Source organism: Misgurnus anguillicaudatus, chromosome 15 (assembly GCF_027580225.2).
Source record: "Misgurnus anguillicaudatus chromosome 15, ASM2758022v2, whole genome shotgun sequence".
NCBI lineage: Eukaryota > Metazoa > Chordata > Actinopteri > Cypriniformes > Cobitidae > Misgurnus > Misgurnus anguillicaudatus.
Genome location: NC_073351.2, coordinates 23,411,160 through 23,428,295, shown reverse-complemented (window position 1 = coordinate 23,428,295; position 17,136 = coordinate 23,411,160). Strand labels below are relative to the sequence as shown.

At 37.0% G+C, this 17,136-nt stretch overlaps 1 long non-coding RNA gene across 2 annotated transcripts in view; it reads left to right on the top strand.

The window, feature by feature from the left end:
• LOC129418893 (uncharacterized) overlaps window positions 1–15,148 on the top strand; it is a 75,414-nt gene extending 60,266 nt beyond the window's left edge. For both annotated transcript variants that reach the window (XR_012357724.1, XR_012357725.1), the window contains exon 3: window positions 14,735–15,148. This is a non-coding gene — a long non-coding RNA (uncharacterized lncRNA). The remainder of the gene's footprint in view (window positions 1–14,734) is intronic.
• The last annotated feature ends 1,988 nt before the right edge of the window (window positions 15,149–17,136 follow it).

The window sequence follows — 17,136 nt, the reverse complement described above, 5'->3', positions numbered from 1 at the left end:
AAATTAAAGAAATTCTGTTGCTTTTTTCAAACATATCAGAGTCGCTGACACAATGTTCATCTTGGTCATTTCTAAACCAATGTTTTCAGAACATCTGCACCTTGTTCATTTTAATGAACAAAAGAGGTTTCTCTCTATGTCACTGTAGGGATTGTGGTTTGAATTGACCTAAAAAGACGTTACGCTGGGGAAAAGCCTTTTTTAAACATCTGTGGTCAACGTATACAGCATTACTGACGCCAGTTGTTTAAAAAAACACTCAAGACTCCATTGATCCATGTATTGTCCAGCTAAGCTAAGAGCATTTCGACTGCTGAGACATAGATCATTCAAATACACTTCATATTTGTTGACTTTACTGAATGTCTGATCTCAGATTCAATGTGCTGCAAATAAAAAGCAGCATTCCATTACTTCAACATGGTTTTGAAAGAACCCGCTGAACCCATATCTCATGAGTTTGGTTATAAACGACATGCGGTTTGAGCCTCATTGTGGGTGTATGTTTAACTTTGGATGGGTTTACAGTTCAGAGTTCACGAGTTAAGATCTGTCCATGTCGGTGTGGAGGAGGAGATCAACCGACCCTCATCAGGAACCTTTGTATGTCATGTTTATTGTATCTCTTTGGGTTGCCATCTTATGTTTGGTACTGGGTACATGGTTGATCGGTTGATCTGAACAACAGGAAAATAGATTATATTTGTAAGGTATACAGGATATAATCTATTGCAAACATCTTTAAAGTGGTGTCTTTACAAAGCTGTAGCAATCATACTACAGGATGCCAATGTTGATAATCATGGTTTACAACTCCGATCGAAAATTTCCAGTTTAATTAATTGTGTTTAGTATTGGTACAATATCCATCTTATGTTTTGATAAATATTTTGCCTTAATGAAGATTTATGATGATTAGATTTGTGTTCCTGTAGCTCAATGAGTAGAGCATTGTATTAGCTATGCTAAGGTCATGGATTTGATCCTAAGGAACACACATACAGTGTTGGGGGTAATGCATTACAAGTAACGTGCATTGCGTAATAATTTTACTTTTCTGAAGTAATGAGTAAAGTAACGCATTACTTTTTAAATGTACACATTAATATTTAAGTTACTTTTTTTAAAAAGTAATGCAAGTTACTTTTTTAGTTTAATTAATTTGATTTAAAAAAACAATGTACTGAATTAAACTAAACGTAGTCACATTATATACTCTATGTGTACACGCCTGTGTGGGAACAGTTTGAGTCCAGAGCTTTGTTGAGACCAAAGCTCGACATTTTTGCGATGAAATATGCAATTTCTGAATGCAGAACTTTTCAGTAAAAAAAACACATGCAAGGCCTTAAAGAGATCAAGCCTCAGCCAAAAAAGTAACACAAAAGTAACTAAAAAGTAACGTAACCATTACTTTTCATGAAAAGTAACTAAATACCGCAATGGTTTATGGTTAAAAACACATTATTTTCCACATACTGTACATTTTTGTAGCTCCAGATTTCACTCTGTTCCTGAAACGCACGGATTTGAAAAGCTCTCTGTCCCTGATTGGCCAACTAATCTGTACATTGTGATTGGCCTGAATACCTCTGACGTCAGTCGGAAACGTGATGCTCTTTACCAGGTTTAAAAGATTCAGTTACTAATAGGAGTAAACTGCAGGCTGTAAGTCCGAAGCAGGAGGAATTATGATAATGTCGGTCTTGTCTACATCACCAATTCCAAGAAGTAAACTGTTGTCTACAATCCGTGTGTTTGTTGTAGTCCAAGAAAAGAGATTTACATTAGAGACGATAACTGGAGTCATCGTTTACTTTGGGGTTTGTACCTTTTGCATATCGTTAACGTACTAATACACACTTACACACCAAAGGAAATGTAAAATCATGAATCAGACCATTGGTGCTCTTTAATACTCGTCATCTCCTGCTTGACTTTCATGCAAGTACATACTTTAATGCTTTTTTCTAAAACCTTGTTTGATCATAAACGAAACAAACTGTAGTATGAAGAAAATTTCCGGTAGTCGAATGACCCTAATTAATATCAGAGCCTAGCAGCCTACCAGATCTCAGCTGTCATGATTATGCAACTATGAATGTATTTGGTTAGTTTCAAAAGAGAAATAATATTGCTCTGATAAATTCTGTTCAAAGTCCACCCTCCTCCTAGAAGGCTCCACTGGTATCTGCACTGTCTCGCTGTTCTGCATTTTCAAATGCTAGCTTGTCTTTAATCCTTGACCTTGATATTTCCCAGAAGTCTCGGTCCTCACAAGGAGCTTAATTATTTTCTTCTGGATGTTGCATGAATGGCCCAGTGGGTAGATCTGACTCCTGCCCACTACATCGAAACTTATTTTTACTGCTGGTTTGGGAAATGCAAATCCTCAATCGCGCAGAAGGGCATGTTTCTAATTAAAATCCCTAGATTGCAGTCTTGCAAGGCCAGTCTCTCTCTCTTTCTCTCTCTTTCTCTTTCCCTTTCTCTCTCTCTGTCTTGTCTCATTAGGTAAAAAATAGTGATTATATACTCCTGACCCAGTCTGCAGTATCTGCTGTGCAATTATATGGTAATAATAAAATGCAATGTACATGATGACCTGAAGATCATCGGAAAGATTTTTAAATGGGGTTCATCTCAGGTGTTTGGGTTCAGACAATACTGAAGTTGCTTTAAGGTAAAGATGGTATATAGGTTGAGTTTTAACATCACAAATAGGATAATAACCATCTGATTGTACGTTATCCTTAATTTGTTTGCACTAGAGGACATGCATTTTCCTTTTATTAGTGGTTTAACACAAAGTCTTTAAGGATTTTCGTCCTGTACAGTGGGTGTAGCATATGCAAAGTACTGTATAGTGTTAAGGGTGTCTGGGTGGCTGTTTTTTAGTATACACACATGTAGGCCTCAGGCTCGGCTCCCTCTGTGGCAACGCAAAGAAGGCTTTTATGAGTGCACATACAGAAATGATAGAGAGCGGCTGGAAAAACAGATCCCCACTGACTCTTTTATTAACCCGTCTAGGAATCCCATTTATTCTTCACCATGTGCCAAAATGTCCTAGTTTTATCAGTTGCTAACTTTTATATTGAAATTTGTGTAAGTATTTTTATATTATAGTGAAGAATGTTTGACATAACATACAATGTGTCAGTACTGGGGTTCCTGGTTACCCTATATTTTCCACTAATCATGAACAATGCTAGTCACAGCACAGAAAAGGGTTCGTATTCTGTTTCCAGTCAAGATTACTTTTAAAAATGCCTCTCTCAGCTGGTCTGGACAGGTAAAATAATAAATGGATTAAGAGGATCTGTTGTGCACATATTCCTCTGGAGTTAAGCTGTTAGACACAGTATGCACTGACTATAGAGTCATCCAGTGGAAGTTTTCTTTTAATGTTGTAGTAGCGGTTCAGTGCAGGTTATAGGAATATATTGAATGTGTTATAAAGTGATGTCTTGATTCAGGCCTTTATCTCTAGTATAAATGCCTAGCCACTATATGTTCAGCCTACACTATACCCAAAGGTATCTGAATACATGTATGTATGTATGTATGTATGTATGTATGTATATATATATATATATATATATATATATATATATATATATATATATATATATATACATATACACACACATATATATATACATACATACATACATACATACATACATGTATTCAGATACCTTTGGGTATAGTGTAGGCTGAACATATAGTGGCTAGGCATTTATACTAGTGCAGGTACTTTTAAATGACCTTAACTTGCTCCATTTTCTACCGATTTTCAAACGTTTTTTTTTTTTTACAAACGTTATTAACGTGGAAGCTTTAAAATGATTCATGAAAATTATCCATTAAGTATGCAGTGTCATAGGTACATCTCTGACGTGGGTATAGTGTAGGCTGAACATATAGTGGCTAGGCATTTATACTAGTGCAGGTACTTTTAAATGACCTTAACTTGCTCCATTTTCTACCGATTTTCAAACGGTTTGTTTTTTTTACAAACGTTATTAACGTGGAAGCTTTAACATGATTCATGAAAATTATTCATTAAGTATGCAGTGTCATAGGTACAACTCTGACGTTTATAACAAACCAAACCGTTAAAAAAAAATTGAGCAAGTTGTGGTCATTTAAAAGTACATGCTCCTAACGCAATGCTATGAGTGAGCGATTCCCCTGTGGTATTTATTTAATTTATTTAACCTTTATTTTACCAGCTAGGCACGTTGAGAACAATTTCTCATTTAAAACGGCGACCTGATAAGATGGCCACCAAATGGGACGTTCCACTCAATTGGCTAGCAGCACTGGCGAGACATCTAGACTTTATTATATCTATGAGTTTACCCTATACTTGACACTTCAGCTAAATATACAAATTTCCTGTATTTTCTGGTTGTATTCTAATAAAGAGTTGTATTCTAATGGTTTTGCTGGTGTAGCAAGCTGGTCTAGCTGTGTTTTGGTCACTTTTTAAGCTGGTCTAGCTGACTTAGCTGGTCAGGCTGAAAGACCAGCTGACCCACCAGCATGACCAGCTTTGCCAGACTGGGGGGACCAGCTTAAACCAACTAGTTCTGCCTTAAACCAGCTAAAACCAGTTACCAGCTTATGCTGGTCTTTGCTGGATTTTTCAGTAGGGCGCTATACCATTGCAAAAACAACAAATCTAATGGTGGCATAAGACTTTTGCACATTACTGTAAACTTTTTAAATGCTCTGCAGTCTCTAGTGTTGCACTAACTTTTAAGTTTTGCAAAACAGTCAACTGGTTTTGTTTAAGCATGTTTGGTAGGCATGAACAAGAATTTTGTATTTCACTAAATTACACAAAAACGCAGCATAATAAATGGGATGAGCTAGCATGTTTGTTTTCTTTTATAAAGAATATGTGAAAACCACATAATGACCATGTATTTAGGAAAATTTTAAACCAATACACTTTATGGAGCATTTAAAAAGGGCCTAATTACTAGAATAATGACCTTAATTAGTGCTTGCGCATGTAAATGTTATCATTGTTAGAGACAGGCTGGATCTGGAAAATCACCTGGTCTAAGGTTAAAGAATGCATGGGAATTCCCATGGATACATCATAGAGGGAGTTGTCTTATTCTTTGAAAAATTAATTACTTAAAATGTCTGTCGATATTTGTAAGAACATGTAAAATACGCTGTATTGCATTAGCCTTGTTACATATCAAGCCTCCCTTGTCATATATATGATGACGGTTAGGATGTATGTGTATGTGTGGGTTTTGCTTTTGCATTTGCGTGCTCTTCAGGTCACTGTAATACGCTCGCCTAGGTCACTTCTTAGCCTCTTGTTACATGGCCTGAAATGTTCTCATGCTTATTGTGCCTCTAAACCATCAATTGAGGGGGTGGTAGGACAGTTTGTGTGTGTGTGTGTGTGTGTGTGTGTGTGTGTGTGTGTGTGTGTGTGTGTGTGTGTGTGTGTGTGTGTGTGTGTGTGATAGTTTGCATTCTTGAGTGGTGGTCTGGGGCCTGGAGCTCAGTCTAGGTGGGTGGATAGGGCTACTGCAAGGCGCCTGTAAAGCTGGGAGCTGCTGGTCTGCTGAGCTCTGTATTTGTGTATGGAGCGCGGCTCTCTTATCTCTCGCCTGTACTGACGCCACTCTCTTCCTGTTTAAAATCCGTACTGCTGATTTTTCTCTTCACTCCTGCCTCTGCTAAACTTCAGTCCCTTCTCTTCTCCCTTTATATCAGCTCTTCCCTTGTTTTTGCTTTGTTTTTAGCGATTGTGGGTTATAAACTTTTATATTCATTTCAGCGTGGATTACACGCTGCCATTGCCGTGACTTGTGCAAAGACTGGAATGTCGTCTCCACGGACACTAGTAAATGTTTTGGGCTGAAAATATTCCATCTCTGACTCGAATAACTAACTCAAGGGAAATGAACACAGGGCATAACCAAAATTTTTGCATAACCGACTGCAATGAGATCCCAGAGGCACTTATTGCAGACAGAACATGCTAATATGGGTGCCGTCGGATAGAAAGGACGCGCACCTATACATACAGAAATGCATCACTTCTAACATGTACATGAATTGTTTATGCTTAAAGGGATAGTTCACCCACAAATTAAAATTTTGTCATCATTTACTCACTCTCATGTTGTTACAAACCTGTATAAATTACTTTGTTCTGATGAATTCTGCTCTGGTGCGTAATGTTAACGATATGCAAAAGGTACAAATCCCAAAAGTAAACAACCACGCAAGTTATCGTCTCCACATAAAAATCTCTTTTCTTTGACTACAACAGACACACGGATTGTAGGCAACAGTTTACTTGCTGGGATTGGTGATGTAGACAAGACCGACATAATCAGTCCTGCTTCGGAATCATAGCCTGTAAGTTAACTCCTGTTAGCAACCGAATCTTGTCGAACATGGTTAGGAGCATCATTTTGAGTGTTTGTAACCAAACCGTTCGTGAGCCCCATTCACTTCCATAGTAGGAAAAAAGTCTTCCTTTGTGTTTATCAGAACTAGTGCTGGGCGATAATTCGATAACGATAATTTTACCGATATAAATTTTCCCGATAAAACTGTGACGACAGTTCGATAAGTGATCGATAATGTTTGCGCACTGTGCGTAATGTTGCGCAACCACTTCCGGATGCGGCACACGCTCTTAGTTTACAATCACAGTGTCAGTTAGTCTCGAAGGAGTGGAAGATGAGGCAAGTTATTTATTTATAAGTAGAGCCCTATAATTTTCGCGATGCGGATAACGCGGACGGAAACCAAATGCGTGGAAACATTTTCCTTGTGTGCAATGTTGGACGCCCAAACAGGGTTCGTCAAAGCCTGGAAAACAGCATACAAAATACTGTACTTTCTTTCAACGTCCGCCTTGCGCAGGCACATGTCCGCGCAGCTTTAAAAGTATATTTACAGGACATTCACAAATTCAGGAAACTGAGGAAAAACAGCAGATCCACCACTGCAGTGAATATAGTGTATGCGTATGTGCGCTCCCACAGCAACGTGACACTCTTGACATCCATTTATCAGCGTGTATAGCTCGTATGTATAACACATGCGTGATCACTGAACTAAGTTTTCTTTCTTGTTTAAGTGAACATAAACAGCTGGATGTTACTCAGTATGTTAAAACTTAAAGCAGTCTGTCTTGAGTCTTAAAGTGACAGCCTGCTGCTTTCTGTGTCAGAAATGTTCATTTCATAAAAAATATATTTACATTTAACCCTCATAAGCCCCTATTTTCCTGTATACGTTAGAGTTCCCTGCATGGGGGTAAGCATGACCCCAGAAATTTAAAGGGTGATTACAAAAAATATATACATTTTTAATGATACAAATAATATATCATTTTTTTAGTTTACTTCCCATCTATACAACAATGTTGTCTTTTGGGAGATATGAAGTACTTTTGTACCTGTTTACCACTCAATTCCTCAACTACACCATTAGCTTGCCTGTAAAATATCACATTTTTATGAAAAATTCACATAAATTACGATCTAAAATTGATTTTACCCGTTAATTGGCGCTGTCCCGTGAGCGGGACACCTAGGTTTATTTCAATATTTTCTATGTAAATGTTAATCTATCACGACAAACTATATATTGTTGGAAAGGTCTAAGAACGTCATTTTCATATTTCAAAACCTTTTAGCAGTAATAATAATGCAGTAACTGTAATTTATTAATTTGTGACACAAGTATGCAGCAAACCTCAAAGCAAACCAGCACAAACCTCAGTTTTTTGACAATTTTATGTATTAAAAATTATACTATATTGCATTTTCATTTATTACAAATAAATGTAAACTGCTTTTAAAAAAAAATATTTTCACCTCCAGACACTTCCCTAAAAAACGTTGAAGTGTCTTCTTTAAAACCAAAAATTACCAAAATTAAAACCAAAATTAGGCTTCTAGACCAAAAAAAAAAAAAAAAAAATGCCAGAGTTATATTAATTTAAAGGTGTATATCACCTTTTCACCAACCCCCCACTCAAAAAGGGCTGCGCCAGTTAAAGGGTTAAATTGTTTTTAGATATTGATCTAGATGTTATGTGTTGAATTCGACCATTTGGTGTTAAGAAATTTTTTTTATGGTTACAGTTTAGGAAATAAATCATTTTGACCAGCAGATGCCCATAGAGAACCATTCATTTTACTGGATGTGGCCAACTGCTCAACATCAATACTTTAATTAAACATTTTGCGAATTTATGTTTATATAAACATTAGAAAGGTCATTAAAAATTAAAAATATTTCAAATAGTATACTTTTTTGTAGTTTTTGAAATTTATTCTGGATGCATTGATTTTATTTGATGAATAACAAGAAAAAAATTTTTTTTTTTGCATTTCCCATTCATTTCAATTGGGGTAATTTTTACCCCCAAAGGGCCTCTTTTGGTGAATTTTTTTACGCCTCTTTAGAACGACAGAATCAAACCCAATTTTTTTTATATGAATCTTGACAGATAATCTGGAAAAGTCACAAAATCTTATTCCACTGAGATGAAGGGAACCATGTTTTTTAGCTAAAGAAAAGCGGCTTGGGTGTAGAATTGACCCCAAGGGACTTATTAGGGTTAATACAGTGCCTGAACATTAAAACAAGATTTTAGTATTTGCATTTGTCATGTTCTGAATATAAAGTAGTTTAAAACCATTATAAACTGTATGGTTTTTACAATTTTCATTCAGGAGCAAAAATCTCCCTTTAAATTTTATATTCCTGTCAAATTTAAAGGCAGATTTTTGCTCCTGAATGAAAATTGAATAAAGATTTGTGATCATGATAATTATCGATATCGACTAATATTGAAAAAATTTCTAGATCATTTTTTGGGTCATATCGCCCATCATTTTTCAGTGACCTAACCCTTTAAAGTACATTTATATGATATATAAAAATATAGATCTTTTTGATCTTTGTATAAGCTTGCTGTATAAGTTTCACTTGTAACCAAACGTTTAAATGCAGCAAAAATGACTTCAGTGATAAGTGCTGGCAACCGTCTCACAAAGTAAAGTTATATAATTCGAAAACACTTGACTATGGGAGGAGTTCATATTCTTCTGTGTTCTTTGTGTTGTTTTTGAATCAATAGCATCTAAAATACATAAACTTAGCCCTACTTTAACTGTCTAGCCCTTCCACTTGGTATTTAGTAAACGTCACCATTTGTCTTCCTCTCCGTCCGCCTCATGCAGTCGACTGGATGGCCGCTTCTGATGGTGCCACGCACTGTGCGTCTCAGCTGTATTCGGGAATGATGTGGGATTAGCCTGTTAACAGTGAGGATTTCTTTCCTCTGTTTTCAATTGCATTTCCTTCCACATTGTCCTCGATATTCTTTCCTCAGTGATGTGAAGCTGACAGACACAGAAAATGAATGAATAAATGAGCGGATAATTTTAAATGACACTGGTGTTTATGGATGCAAGGAAATGGTGTCTTTTATAGCCAGCTCAAATTCATGCATGAACTGTATTCAATACCGGCAAGTCACAGCCTAGAGATTCCTGACATAAGTGACCCTGTCTTTGAAACCCTGGATAAGTCTCATAATCTAATTACAGTATGAGATTTGGAGCATTAAAGTTTGATTTCACTCATCCATTACAGAATTTCATCTTTGACTTAGTCAATATTACACTGTTTTGTGTAAAGGCAAAAACTTTGTCTTCACCTGCACCATGGATCACATCTGCAAAGCCCTGCAATACAGTAAAAGGTGCTACATATGTAGTTGCTTTGTAAGCTCTGCAAATCTGCAATTCAATCTGAGCTCCCTGTAGGAAAGCCTAAACAGAGACTCACATATACATAAAACAATGCATGTATCATGTTGAATTTCACACGGAGCTCTGAATTGGTGCTTGAAAGACTTTTTCTTTGCAATGCCTTTCACTTTAGGGAATGCTAGTTTTAGCCCGGGGCTTATATTTATTGCATGCGCTGACCGAAAATTTGTGGATCAAATGAATTCAAGGATGTTTTTATGTAAACAGTTAAAAAGCACAACTCTAAAGGAAACAACAATAAATCAAGTCCTTCCCCTCCAGACACATTTCCTTTTGTTTGTGTGTTATCAAGCATTTTTACCATAGCAAATATATTCAATGTTGCTTTGAGACGTTAAACTTTCATCTAAAATACGTCCACAGTGTAGACTTTTAGGGTATTTCTCTATGCTAGAGTCAAAAAGCTTAAAGTTAAGTTGTGCACAAAACCTATATAAAGATAGAAATTGACAAAAGCCGACTTTAGAGGGAGTGGTTTTAATTATTTCATTGCATTGTCTGTCTTAGATGGCTTTGGCCTTTTTGAGTACATAAACTCCACCAGGATATCCTCCCCTGCCACTGACTGCGAGTTACCCATGAGGCCGTGGTGCTCCTTTGGGCCGCCCATTGTGATCAGGCCTGTGCGCTGAGGTCATAAGGGGAGCCAGACTGGCAGGCACTTCTCAGCTTCCTCTGAGATACCACATCAAGTAAATCAGAATTAGAACTTCTTAGCCCTTCAGGAGCCCAGATGACTCCTCACCAAGCGGTACAAGAGTGGGAAAAGTAGGGTGCTATTTCAATCCTTTGAAGAGGAGACATGTCAGCAAGCGTTTGGTTCCCCTGTTGTGCATTATTCTGGTGTGGTTAACCTGAGACTGAAAGTGTTTGTGTTGGTATTAAAGCTCAATGGACTGCAGCGGCCAACAGACATGGCAGAGCTCCATTAAGATGCCGAGATCCACGGCCCCTGGTGCTGCTCTGTTACTCTATCACCTCTTAAAGAGATCTATTTTTCACAGGCTTCCTCGGGCCTTAAAGACATGAGACAAACCAATTGATTTTAATATGGCTTCCATGTCAGGGGAACACAGAAGAGTGGACGTATGGAGATTAATCTCTTCTGCACCAGTAGCCTATTGGTAAATCCGATGATTCATGCCTTGATGTATGGGGAGAGGTGGGGATCTGATCTAATGCGCTTTTTCCCTCTCAGCTCGCTCCTTATTTATTTGTTGAGTGTGTTTTGGCCACCTATATCCGAGCCGTCGTTACTCGCGGTTTGTCTGCTCAGTGTCACTGCGGTAAACCTCTAAATTCCCATTGACTTTATGAAAGGCCCGAGTGTGCACATGCCTTATTGTCAGCTGTGCCATTATGTTGATTGATAACTTCTGCACATTATCCGCTAAGCGCAGTGGCTCTCAGCATATGTTGTGTTTGTAACTCCTCAAGTTTTCAGGTTATAGAGTCATTTAAGAAAGACTGACGTGTGATTGTGTGTGATTGAAAATTGAAAAAAAAAATTCTTACGCTTTTCCCAGTATCCATTGTTGGGAAGTTTTCTTTAAAAAACACATTTTAGTACAAGAAAATGGTGCAAAAATATTTTAATATGATCAGTGTTGGGGAAAGTTACTTTTAAAAGTAATGCATTACAATATTTAGTTACTCCCCAAAAAAAGTAACTTAATGCATTACTGCGTTACTTTTCATGGAAAGTAATACATGCGTTACTTTTAAGTTACTTTTGCATTACTTTTTCTTACTTGGCTAAGGCTTGATTTCTTTCAGTTTTATGACATAGAAGTTCTGCATTCAGAAATTGCATATTTCCATCACAAAAATGTCAAGCTATGGCCTGCCATCTCCATTTTCTGACCCAAACTGTTCCTCAAACGTGACTACATTCAGTTTAATTCAGTAAAATATTATAGTTAATTAATTATTTTTTACAAATTAATTAAACTGAAAAGTAACTTGCATTACTTTTTAAAAAAAGTAACTCTCATATTAATGTGTACATTTATAAAGTAATGCGTTACTTTACTCGTTACTTTAGAAAAGTAATATTATTATGTAATGCACGTTATTTGTAATGCGTTACCCCAACACTGAATATGATTATTATCATAATTTACTAACTCTCATGCTGTCCCAGAGGTTTATGAGTACCTTTTCAGTTGAACACATACAAATAATTTTATATTAAAATGCCATCATGTTATGCTCTTATATGGGGGAAAACATGGCAACATACCATAAAACACATACATTAAAGTAATCCAGATGACTTCTGTGAGTTAATATATGAAGAGTTTCGTTGCAAAACGAGATAACTCCGTTTTTAACATTTTTGTCAAAACATGTTTATTATTATGTTATCATGTTATTATTTTGTTTTATGGTGCTACTTAGCTGTATTTTTAAGTTATGAAGGTTTAAATCAAAACAAACCAACTGCAGTTGAATTGATGTTAATTGGAAAGGACAACCAAAAAACGAGATTTCTGACAAATTCAAAAAACTGTATGTACTGGCAATAGTTTGTTTAAAGTTAAATAATTTACTGAATAAAACTATACAATAACAGCCTCATGCAAGTAACTGTAATTTCTACAGATTTTTGTTATTTGTAGCAATAGCCAACATTGTTTTACATTGCATTACACACCATACATTGTATGGGTCAAAATTATCATTAGGATATTATGTAAAGATCATGTTGATATGAAGATATTTTGTAAATTTCCTGCTGTAAATATATCAAAATGTTATTTTTTTGAGTGGATGCAGTTGCTAAGGACTTTTTGTACAACTTTAAAGGCGACTTTCTCAATATTTAGATTTTTGCACCCTCATATTCCAGATCGTCAAATATCTCGACCAAATAGTGTCCTATCATAACAAACCATAATCAATAAAAAGCTTATTCATTCAAATTTCAGATGATGTATATATATCAATCCCAGATATACCAAAAAAGCTTGCATGCACTTAGAGGGCTTTATAGCGAAAGACTGTCACATTTGTTACCAATGTAATGACTACCGTATTTTCTTGGACTATAAATCACACTTTTTTTCATAGTTTGGTGGGCACTGGAACTTATAGTCAAGTGCGCCTTATACGTCAAAATTATTTCATATGAACCAAGAGAAACTATTAGCATCTACAGCCGTGAGAGTCCGCTCTATGTTGCTCCTGTATTTATGTAATTCAATGGATTCAGTGATGCGGAATGACTTCGGGACCTTTTTGAACTTGATTTGGCTTGTCGTGTTAATTTAGCCTATTCAGCCTCCTATGTATGTTCTGTATGCTATTGTGTATTGTGTAAATAACTGTTAATGTTACTTTAATATGTACGGACACCTATGTGCTATTGTTTAATAACTTGCCTTTCCAGATTAAATGTCTGTTCTTCGGTTTGGATTTTGTAAAATAATTTTCTAAATAAACGCGACGTATAGTCCAGTGCGACTTATATATGTTTTTTCCTCTTCAAAATGCTTTTTTGACGGATGCGATTTATACTCCGGAGCGACTTATAGTCCAGAAAATACAGTAGTAACAAATTGTGAAAATAAGGCTGACTAATAAAGTTTTTATTGCCATAAAGTGAAATTACTGAACCTAAACATAAGAGTCTGCTAAAAATGCTTATTTACATGAAAACGTGTCAGATGGAGGTTTTGGATCTCCCTCTCCAAGAAGGCCTAGATTGATATCACTAATCATTAAGTCGTTTGAAGTACAACTAGTTAATTAGTCAACCATCATGACCCATCCGACGCAGCTGGTTACTCAATACTTGGTTCAGCTCCCCTTCAATGCTTTTTTCACTACCTGTTTACCCTCTGATTTATTCCTCCAGGCCGGAAACAGAGGCATAGCAGAGTCATTACTACCTTATGTTCTGTGCAATACTAAACTAGTGGCTCTTCGGGGAGGATCAGGCCAGGGCAAGGCTGGGGGTCACAGTAGAAAGTGTGCCCGCCATGCCAGAATAAATCAAGAGTAGGGAGAGAAGGTCACATGGATGACCTCAGCAGAACCAGCAGGGCCTAAATCACACAACTTCCCTGGGTGAAAAGAGACCGTCCAAGCTACGTAATGAAAACAGGATGGTCCATTTGACGTGATCGCCGTTCAAACAAAGTATCAACACTTCTCAAAAGCTGTGAGGTTATTGACCAAGGCCTTGTCCACAGTAATAATCTTTTTTTTCCTCATTTTTGGCCTTTCATCCATATGAAGACGGCATTTTTGTTAATGAAATCAAAGCTTCTTAGTGGATAAACTTAAAAATGGAAATGTTTTCTTTAACGCTCTTTTGCAAGGTATCACTTACAAAAAATTAATAACGGTTTTATTATGATAAACATAGTAAACATGTTTTTTGCCGCATTAATTACCATCTGTATGGTAATTAATGTGCCAATTATGGTTGTTATAGCAAAAATGAATTTGTGGTAACTAGCATCCATGTTTTTTTGGTTTATTTGTAGTAAAATTGCAGTAAAGTGCTGTTGAACTGAATTGAATAATTCCTCAAATCGGTAGGCCTGATGAAGATATCTGCTCACACATTTTCCAGCTGTTGGATTGTTAGCATAAATGTTCTTCTTTATGGCTGTCATATTGTAACATCCAGTCTGGTTCTCATAAAGCTGATGCCACTGACACACATCAGCTGTTTCCACCACCACCACCACATACTGTAGATGTTCACTGAGAACTGAAATGTGAATCGTGAGAAACAACATAATTATGTACACAACTTCATCGCCCTTTGCTAATCTTGACCTCTTGTTGGTTGTGTCCAGCACCTCACCGGTAGTAGTCATGCCTGCCATTAACAGAAATTGGCCTGATGACATACTCTTCCTGTGTCTGCCCCTTTTCAGGCCCCTCTCTGACGAAAGCGATGGCAAGGCCTGGAGTCCCAGCATAATGCTCTATTTTAGGACGTCATTTTGAGCCGGACGCCCTGTCTCCCCAGGACCGCCTGTCTGCTGATAGCCTATCAGATTGCTGGCTCTTAAAGGGGAGACACTGCCATTTACCATCCTGACGCCAGGCGAACCAGTTATCATTATCAGGACCCCCGACACCAGATTAGCAAGTCCCAGTGCTAATGAGCATTTAAAAAAGTAGCAGCAAGAATAACAGCGATGGTACATAAAACAGTACTGAACACTGAGGGGAGGGGGATTGATGCATTACACATCATTGGCATGCTCTTATATAATGCAATGAAATAATATTATGACAGCACATTTGTTTTGAATTAATGAATAGTTTAAAGGGACACTCCACTTTTTTTTTGAAAATATGCTCAATTTCCAGCTCCCCTTGAGTTAAACATTTCTTACCGTTTTGGAATCCATTCAGCTGATCTCCGGGTCTGGCGCTAGCACTTTTAGCATAGCTTAGCATAATCCATTGAATCTGATTAGACCATTAGTATCGGGCGAAAAAATAACTAAAGAGATTCAATGTTTTTCCTATTTAAAACTTGACTCTTTTGTAGTTACATCGTGTACTAAGACCTACAGAAAATTTTAAGTTGTGATTTTCTAGGCAGATATGGTTAGGACTATACTCTCATTCTGGGGTAATAATCAAGGACTTTGCTGCAGCAGGCGTAGTGATATTACGCACTACCTGAAAATAGTCCCGTCATTGAAAGTAACCAAGGGGACTATTTTCGCTGTTGCGTAATATCACTACGCCTGCTGCAGCCATGTTACATCAGCAAAGTCACTGATTTTTACACCAGTTTGAGAGTATAATCCTAACCATATCTGCCTAGAAAATAGCAACTTTTAATTTTCTGTCGGTCTTAGTACACAATGTAACTACAGAAGAGTCAAGTTTTAAATAGGAAAAATATAGAAAGTCTTTGGTTATTTTTTAGCACGATGCTAATGGTCTAATCAGATTCAATGGATTGTGCTAAGCTATGTTAAAAGTGCTAGTGCCAGACCCGGAGATCAGCTGAATGAATTTCAAAACGGTAAGAATCAAATGTTTAACTTTAAGGGAGCTGTAAAATGAACATATTTTCAAAAAAAGTGGAATGTTTTTTAAAGATATCATAAACATGACCGAAACAAATTATTATGGAGACGTGTTCTTGTAGCTCAACAGTATTGCAATAGCAGCGTAGAGGTCATGGGTTCGATTTTATGGACTGAATGCACTATGAATTGCTTTGAATAAAAGCACCTGACAAATGCAATGTACAGTAATAATTCTGGAAGGCTTTTGTGGTACCGCTGTATGTTGTTATTGGCTTCTTAGTCATTTGTGGCAATGCAAACTCTCCCCGTGGCAGGTTCTTCCACAAACAATATTTACAACCATGAGACAATTTACGAAATCCTCTATCCCCAACATTTCCAAAGGATGTGACTAAGTAACTTTTAGATATCCGAGCCAAACTAAACACGTGCAATGAATAAACCAAACAGAGTCAAGATCTACTGCTGTAGCACAAACAAGTGTTATTGATTGTGATGTTGCATTCAGTTTAGAGAGGTAATAGCTCATATAAAGTGGTGCATGCAGTATTTTATTGTATTTTTATTTTATTGGTGTTTATTAGGATTCAATTTATTGGTCTTGTGTAACAGTTTAACTGGTGTTGCGTAACCGCGTGCAATTATAGAACCTTTCTAATGTCTTTCTAAGGGAGATCAATAATACCTAATCAAGGCCAACCATTAGCATTGTCGCCCTAAAAAGCATGCAACCTACAGTACATACTACTGTGCCATCCTTGACCCATGCCAAACCTTAACCCTCTGTTCTAGAAAAGAGCTCACGACTGTCTGTACTATTTGCAAGCTGTATGTATACTGTATGAAAATGGCTCTACGGTGACTGCGTATGATAATAATTATAGGGTGGAGTGTCATTATAAAAACAAGCCTTGTCATGCTTGTTAGTTTATATCTGTTCACTCGATTATATTGGGTGTTTTCTCATTGCTGTTGTGTGCTGTAATCAATGGTAATCCCTCACATTCGGATAGAGAGCAAGTGCCTTTAGATATTTATACTCGAACCGGCGCTTTCAAAATGGCTTCCTCTCTCATTGTGAGGAAGAAGTTATTAAAAAGGCCTGTGGATACTTGGACAAACATCAGCCCACACGCTCAATTACTCCGTCATGTTGGAATGCTGTTGATCTGCATTAGCGAAGCTTATGGAACAACCGAATTCCAAATGTAACAAGGCGATATAATGAAGTTCTCTGCCTCGGAGGCTTACATTAACACTTGAGCGATGAGATTTGCCACGTC